The 7517-nt window shown below is 34.2% G+C and overlaps 1 non-coding gene across 1 annotated transcript; it reads right to left on the reverse strand.

Annotated features, from left to right (window-relative positions):
* Positions 1-585: 585 nt before the first annotated feature.
* Positions 586-691, reverse strand: LOC114679079 (U6 spliceosomal RNA). The gene has a single exon (XR_003730766.2). It is a non-coding gene; the product is annotated as a U6 spliceosomal RNA (small nuclear RNA).
* Positions 692-7517: the final 6826 nt, after the last annotated feature.

Consider the following 7517-nt stretch of genomic DNA (forward strand, 5'->3'; position numbering starts at 1 on the left):
TTGGGCTGCACCCACTGTCTAACCTGTCCCAATGAGATAAACCGGGTGCCTCAGTTGGAAATGCAGAAATCACCTGCCTTTTGCGTCAGTCTTGCTGTGAGCTGCATACCAGAGCCATTCCTATTTGGCAATCTTGCCAGCAATCCTGGAATTTCTTTTCTTTAAGAATGTTAAATACTCTTTGGGAGGCCGAGGCAGATCAGGTGGATGCCTGTAGTCCCAGCTGCTTGGGAGGCTGAGGCAGGAGAATGGCGTGAACCTGGGAGGCAGAGCTTGCAGTGAGCCGAGATCCTACCACTGGACTCCAGCCTGGGCGACAGAGTGAGACTCTGTCTCTGAAAAAAAAAAAAAAAAAAAAAAAGTTAAATACTGGCGCTCAATCTCTTATCACTTGTAGGGTTTCTGCTAAGAGGTCTGCTGTTAGTCTGATGGGCTTCCCTTCCCCCAACCTTTTCCTATAGCTACCTTCAACATTTTTTTCTTTCATTTTGACCTTGGAAAATCTGACGACCATGTGTCTTGGGGATGATCTTCTTGTGAAGTATCTTACTGGGGTTCTCTGCATTTCCTGAATTTTGGTGTTGGAGAAGTATGGAACATTTCATTAATTGTGTGTCATCCTTGCACAGGGGCCATGCTAATCTTCTCTGTCTTGTTCCAGTTTTAGTATATGTTGTGCCAAAGTGAGCACTTGAAAGTTAGTTCTGTCAAAGCTTTAAAAATTAAAAGCTCCAAGGAAGGTTTTCTAAAGGCTTCTAAATAATTGTTGATAAAACAATTAAAACATTGATACCAAATCCAGTAGAAATAAAACATATAGCAAACAGTGAGGATAGATCTCACATCTGAATACCATTGCATTCCCCCATCCCTATAAAAATTGCAATTAAATTAAAATGTCATTGAAAGAATAATAGGCAACAATCCACTAGGGTGCTTTCCTGGAATGCAAATCCTGGGAAATCGTACAAGAACCATGTTAATCTAGCAAGACAAAAAGGTACTGTTTTTTCTGTCTTCTATAAATGCTGAAAATCTAAGAAAATTCACATCTGTTCTTACAAAAAAATAAAAACCACTACAATAATAAGGGATAGATAGATGTATAGGTAAATTTATCTCTTTGAACACAAAGGAAGCAATTATTCAATAATTAATAAGGAAACATAGAAAGCATTATCACAATTTAGCAACAGGAAATAGAATGTCCATTTTTGCCATAATTTTGAAAATATGAACTAGTGCATTTTGGAAAAATGCACTAGAGGAATGCACAATAGGAAAAATTAAAACATAAAACTTGGATAGAAAAAATATACATTGTCCTTTGCAGATAATATGACTTTACATTTGGAAGACTCCACTTAATTAACTAACAAAAACTAATAAATGTAGAAAATAAAGACTTTAGTAAGTGGGTGAATAGTCTAATTTACAGAATTAAAAGAAAACTTTAGTGCCATAAAATCTTTAATATTGCAGTTTTATAATGTATTATAGTATTTGGTAGGAAAAACATAATCATTACTCTGTTTTTTGCATATTTTTATAATTCTTAAATACTCTTTTATAGTAACTATAAGATTATTTTGTGATATAAGATTTTGCCTAAGATATTATTAAATTTCTATAATAGATTGGCTTTACGAAAATTGACTTCCTTATATGATTGAGCCTCTTATTTTATTATTTCATAATAGTCTTTTAATTTGTTTGAGTTTTACTCTATGTTCTCTAGAGATTTGTTTCCTTTACATAAATCTTGTTAATTTCTGAAGTATATTTATTGTCATTCATTACAGTTTATTTTAAAGTACTAACACAAATTCAGAAAATTTCTGATGCTTGCTAAATTAATTTTAAAAGATTACCTTTCTAAAATGATACTGTTAGATTTTTAAGTAAATGTCTTCAAATAGCAATAATTACACAGACGTGTTTGTATATGTGTGTGTGTGTGTGTGTGTGTGCGCTCACAATTGAGTTGGTTAATACTTCCACAATAATTTGTAGCAATTGTGGTGATGGTGGACATTTTTGTTTTATTTCTTTACTAGGAAAGCATCTAGCATTTATCATTAAGCACAAAAGATGTCTAGTATTAAATACATGTTTATGTGTTTGTATATTCATGGGTTCATTAAGAAAGCAATAATTGGAAATGGTGCATGTATCGAAGGAGTTAATGGAGTTGCTATGCAGATGTTGAGGGCAAGAATATTCCAGAAGAGAAAGCACCACCATAAAGGCCCTAGTGTCTGAAATATTGAAGAAGCAGCAACAAGGTCAAGGTGATGGGAGCAGATAAAGATGAGAAATGTGGTAGAAATTAGGTCATAGGCAAAGAAGGCCCAAATTTATAGAGCCATGAACATTGTGATGACTTTGACTTTGATTATGATCACAAAGAGGAACCACTGCAGAATTTTTAGCAAAATAGTGGTATAATCAGTGTTGTATTTTTAAAAGAATCAGCCCAGTAATAACATCTCTAACTCTACATTGTCTAAACCTTTAAATGATGTTGTTTCTCATTTTCCTTGAAGCCCAAATTCTCTCTTTTATATCAGAATATAAAGTAGATGATAGGAAATTAGGCAAAAATGCCATTTAAACAATGTTTACTTGTCTTTTGTTGTTGTTCCCTTAATGAGGATGATTAAAGATTATGCCATTTTTTTCTGATTATTTGCATAAAACTTCAGTGGTCACTGGGTCTTTGACTAGGATTGAATTGAGTTCTTTTTGTCCTTTCCCCTTATTTACCATTCCAATGTGTAAGAATTCAAATTTTAAATAGATTCTCTGAAGTCTAAAGCCTTTACATGATGCATTAAAACTGAGCCATACGCTCTGAGTTATGAGGTGCAATAATTAATTTTCTCATTTCTTCACATTTCCATGTTGTTAAATGTTAATCAATTCCTGCTGTTTTGGAGGTCAAAAATTTAAATGTTAGAAATAATACCCATAAGGAAATACATTTATTGATATTTAAGTTATTGAAAACAAAAGGATAAAGTGAGAAACATTTAATATAGAACTAAATTAATTTGATGTCCCCAAATAAGTATACATTTTATGACTGCCATCACTATAAATAACAGTAAAATAGCGTATATGTAGTTTTATCCTGTGCTTATCAGGTTTTCATAGAGCTATAGAATTTATTTCTTTCCAATTGCTCAGTTTATAATAATTCCACAGGATACTAAGCCACATAGTTAACATATTGTTCCTTCCATGTATTCACTTACTTTATTATTCCTTTATTCAACAACTGTTTATTGAGCACTAGCTGTATGCCAGATGCTGTATTTGTCGATGCTTTAGATGCAATATGAAGCAAAACAAAGATCTCTGTCCTAGTGGGGTATTTATTTTAGTATAGGAAGAGAGACAAAAAGCAAGCATAATAGATTGTGTGAAAGTTTACAAACTAATGAGGGCTGTGAAAAACAGAAAAATAAATGGGAGCCGAGTAAGGGAGACTGAGGCAATGGGGAGAGGAAGTCCAAATAGTTTTTCAATTTCAGGTGAGGATGTCAGGATAGGCCTTATTGAAAAGGTGAAATATGAAAAGATTTGAAAGATGTGAGGAAGTAATTGTGCAGATATCCTGAGAGTGTTTCTCAGTAGGAAAGGAACCCAGGTAGGGTGGACAGGACTAGGAAGAACTGAAAATTAGTAGGAGAAAATATAAGAACATAGCAAGAGGTCAGATCTCATAGGGTATTGCCAGTCATTTTAAGGGCTTTTTAAACTTCAAGATAAATGGGAGTCATGTCAAACCATAGAGGAATGATTTCATATGCATGAAGCTTTATGAGAATCATTCTGACTACTCTGTTGAGAATAGGTTGAGGAGGCTAAGGCTAGAAGCAACGAGTTCAGCCAAATTTTTCTATTTGAAATGGATTTCAAATAGAAAGAAATGTAAAACACTTTGGTATTTTCTTTTGGCTCCGAGAAACTGGAACTTTGGTGATGCAATCAATGTGATGTGCAGAACGGTAGGAGGAAAAGGTATGAGGGAGAGATGAGAAGTTGAACTTGAGATGAAGTATTGAGACACTGAACTTGAATTGTCTTTTGAACAGCAAGATGGAGAGGTGTAGTGAGCACTTGGATATAATAAGCATTTAAAATTCTGGAGAAAAGCCTAGCCTGGATATAAAGCTTTGAGATTCATTGCATACTCAGTTTGCAAAGCTGTGAAACTGACTGGGCTTTCCATGAAATGAGTGTGAATAGAACAGAGGGTAAGGCCTGTGGTCCTAGGCACCTCAGCATAAAGAGATCAATAAAGAGAGGAACTGCAATAGAGAATGAAAAGGAACAATGGTGTTGGTAGAATGAATTCCATACAGGACTGGATTCATGGGCTCAAATCCTGTGAAGGGCCTTATGTTCAAAAGGGCCCAGTCTTAGTGCATTTGGGCCATTGTAACAAAATATCACAAGTTGAGTGGCTTATACACCACACACATTTATTTCTCACAGTTCTGGAGGCTGGGAAGTCCAAGTTCAAGGTGCCAGCAGATTCAGTGTCTGGTGGGAGCCTGCTGTCTGGTTCACAGATAGTGCTTTCTTGCTATGTCTTCACATGGTGAAAGGTGCTAGCTAACTTTCTAAGGTCTTTTTAAGAACACTAATCCCAATCACGAGGGCTCTACCATCATGACCTAATTATCTCCCCAAAAGTCCCACCTCCTAATACTATCTATCACCTGACAGGGTAGGATTTTAATATATGAGTTTGGCAGGGGACACAAATATTCAGACCATAGCAAACCCCATAATTGGTTTAATGCTCTACTGTTACGGTCTTGAAATTCCTAATTATTTTTGAACAGGGGGGCTCTACAAATTACATAGTTGTCCTGATTCCATGCCACTCAGGTAATACATCTAGAGCAAACAAGATAACCACCAACTAGATAATGGGCTTTGGTTAAGATAAGAGCTAAATATTTTTTCATGTAATTTTACATATGTACAGAGAAACAAAGATGTCTTCAAGCTATAAATCTATTTCTTCCACTTAATATGGGTATATTTCTTTGATATTTTTGATTTCTAATTACTTCGTAATGCTTGCTTCTTTTTCATCATCTCTACTAAGATTTAAAAAATTTGGATTCAACAATTGTTTACTTTTATGATTATGTTTTCTTTATTTTCCCTAATCTTATAACCTCAGACCCTGGCACAATTTCTAGTACTTAGCAAGTGCTCAATTATTATTTGCTATCAGCTTTTCCAAATGTTGCCATAAGTGGCTAATTGATCAGTGGCTTTTTCTCATTTTAAAATCTACAATTTCTGCAGCTTTTAATAAGTTTTCACCTTCTTCTGTTTTACATTTATTTCACTTTAGATTATTTTGAACCATATCATGCATGTTTTCTTCTTCCCAATTTTTTTTTTTTTTTGGTGTATTTTTAGTCCTCTTTCTCTTTGTTCTAAATAAACAATAGGTATAAATAACTTAGATTAATAATTGGTCCTCAGCCTTCTATTCTTATTATCTGCTGTTCCTTTTGTCTATCACTGTAACTATTACCTTTCCAATATAAGTAGCTATGCTTCTCTCTTCAGATTCAAACTCAATGCTATTCTGGCCACTGGCCATCTCAGTCTCTTTGTTGTTCTGATATCTTGTCCCACCTGTCTGCTACTTCTAAGTGCCTTATTTCTGTTGACTATTATGCTGTCACTAACCTACCTGTAGAATATTCTTGGATTCTTACCTGTCATTAAAGGACTACTCCTATAGTTTCCGTTTTTAAGTGGCATTCCTTCCTTTCTATATCCACAGCCTCCAGCATGATTCTGTTTCTCAGTGTCTCTCTCTCTAGAGGGCCAAATACTTCCCAGTCAGATCCCTTCCACACAAATCAGAATCGCATATCCAAAGCACACTTTCCTTTATATTACTTCATCTTAAAAAGAAGAAAATCTCCAGTCTCTCCCTATTGTCTCTGCTTCCCAGACCGTGTCAGACTATTCTAGCATATTATAACCAATCGTGAAGTATATCTTTGATGATAAGTTAGCAATTTTAATTAAAGTCTAAAAGTTGTGAATGATTTTCTTTTTTAAAAATTAATTAAGTGTGCACATTATATCACACTTATTCGCTTGCCTTCTGAAGTGCTTTTCTCGAGTAGAAACGAAAGAAAGAAAAGACAGGTGGTAACGAAAACACAAATAAAATTCAAAAATTGCACATAACCCACCAGTCGTGTATCTATTACACAGCTCCTGGTGTCCAACTATCAGTGACATAATATGAATTAGTTATGATGTTCAGGATTTATTATAATCAGTAGCAATATTCATCTTACTTCCTTGCATTTTTTATTTTACTTTATTTTGTTTTGTTTTGATCAAAACACATGGATTGCTTTGTGCATACGGTAATTGTTCATCTAGTCTCCTCTAGCACACACAGAGAGCTGCTCACTACCACACACACAGAGTTGAGAATTCTTGAAATACAGATATCAGTGCAAGCATAACCCTGGTATGCAAGAACAAATGAACCTGGCTCACATCTATCATCAGCTTATTTGTCATCACTCTGTAAAAGAAGTGGCTTTTCTCTTTATCCTGATCTCCTTTCTTTTGACCATTTTTTTTCTACCATCTTCACAAGTCAGATATTTATATTTCAAGACTCATTTCAAATGACACCTCCTCTCTGAGCTTCATAAAATCTGCCTTTCCTTTAAACCCTGACACTCCTTTTACTCTACTGAAGACATAGTACATTGCCTGTCTTACAGTCATCAGTATATTTGTATTAACTTCCTGCATGACTCCAAATGTTTCTTCTGTATTCATCCTGAGCCCAGAAGAGTATCTTGAAAAGAAGTAAAAACACTTAAACATTAGAGATATTTAAAACCCTTATTAAATGCCTCATTCTTTCTCGCATGCAAGAAAAACAAAGAAAAAATAAAACAGCTGTAACTAGTCTTAAGGTGAGATTCCTCACTAGCATGCTTGACACTATATTTTCCAAAAGCATAAATTTGTTTTTACATGAAGGTTAACATTAGAGTTTCTACATTAATGTGTTATTACTATAATCATGATGATTTCTCATGGAAATTGTTAAAACAAAACAAAAGCTTTGTGTTTCTCATAATTACAAATTCTTTTCAAAATGAAATAGGCATGTTTCCTAGCCATTGAGCATGTGCGTCTAAATATCTAGGCAAAACAGACATGAGCCATGTTATAATGTTCAATCTATAAAACTACATTTTAAATGAAGCTAACATAAAAAACTTCTGTGAATGTTTTAATAATACTACCTTAAAAATGTTCCAGGAACTGATATTTGAAATTCTAGAATAGTAAATCATACAATATAATAATTTACTCTTGGATAATAAGTCAAATTTTATATTAGTTATAAATATATGTCCTCAAACTCTCCTGCTGATGGGTTTTTGACAAAATGAGGCCAACATTCAAATAAAGCATAGACAAAAGAAGACATTTAG

Source organism: Macaca mulatta, chromosome 6 (genome assembly GCF_049350105.2).
Source record: "Macaca mulatta isolate MMU2019108-1 chromosome 6, T2T-MMU8v2.0, whole genome shotgun sequence".
Taxonomy (NCBI): Eukaryota; Metazoa; Chordata; class Mammalia; order Primates; family Cercopithecidae; genus Macaca; species Macaca mulatta.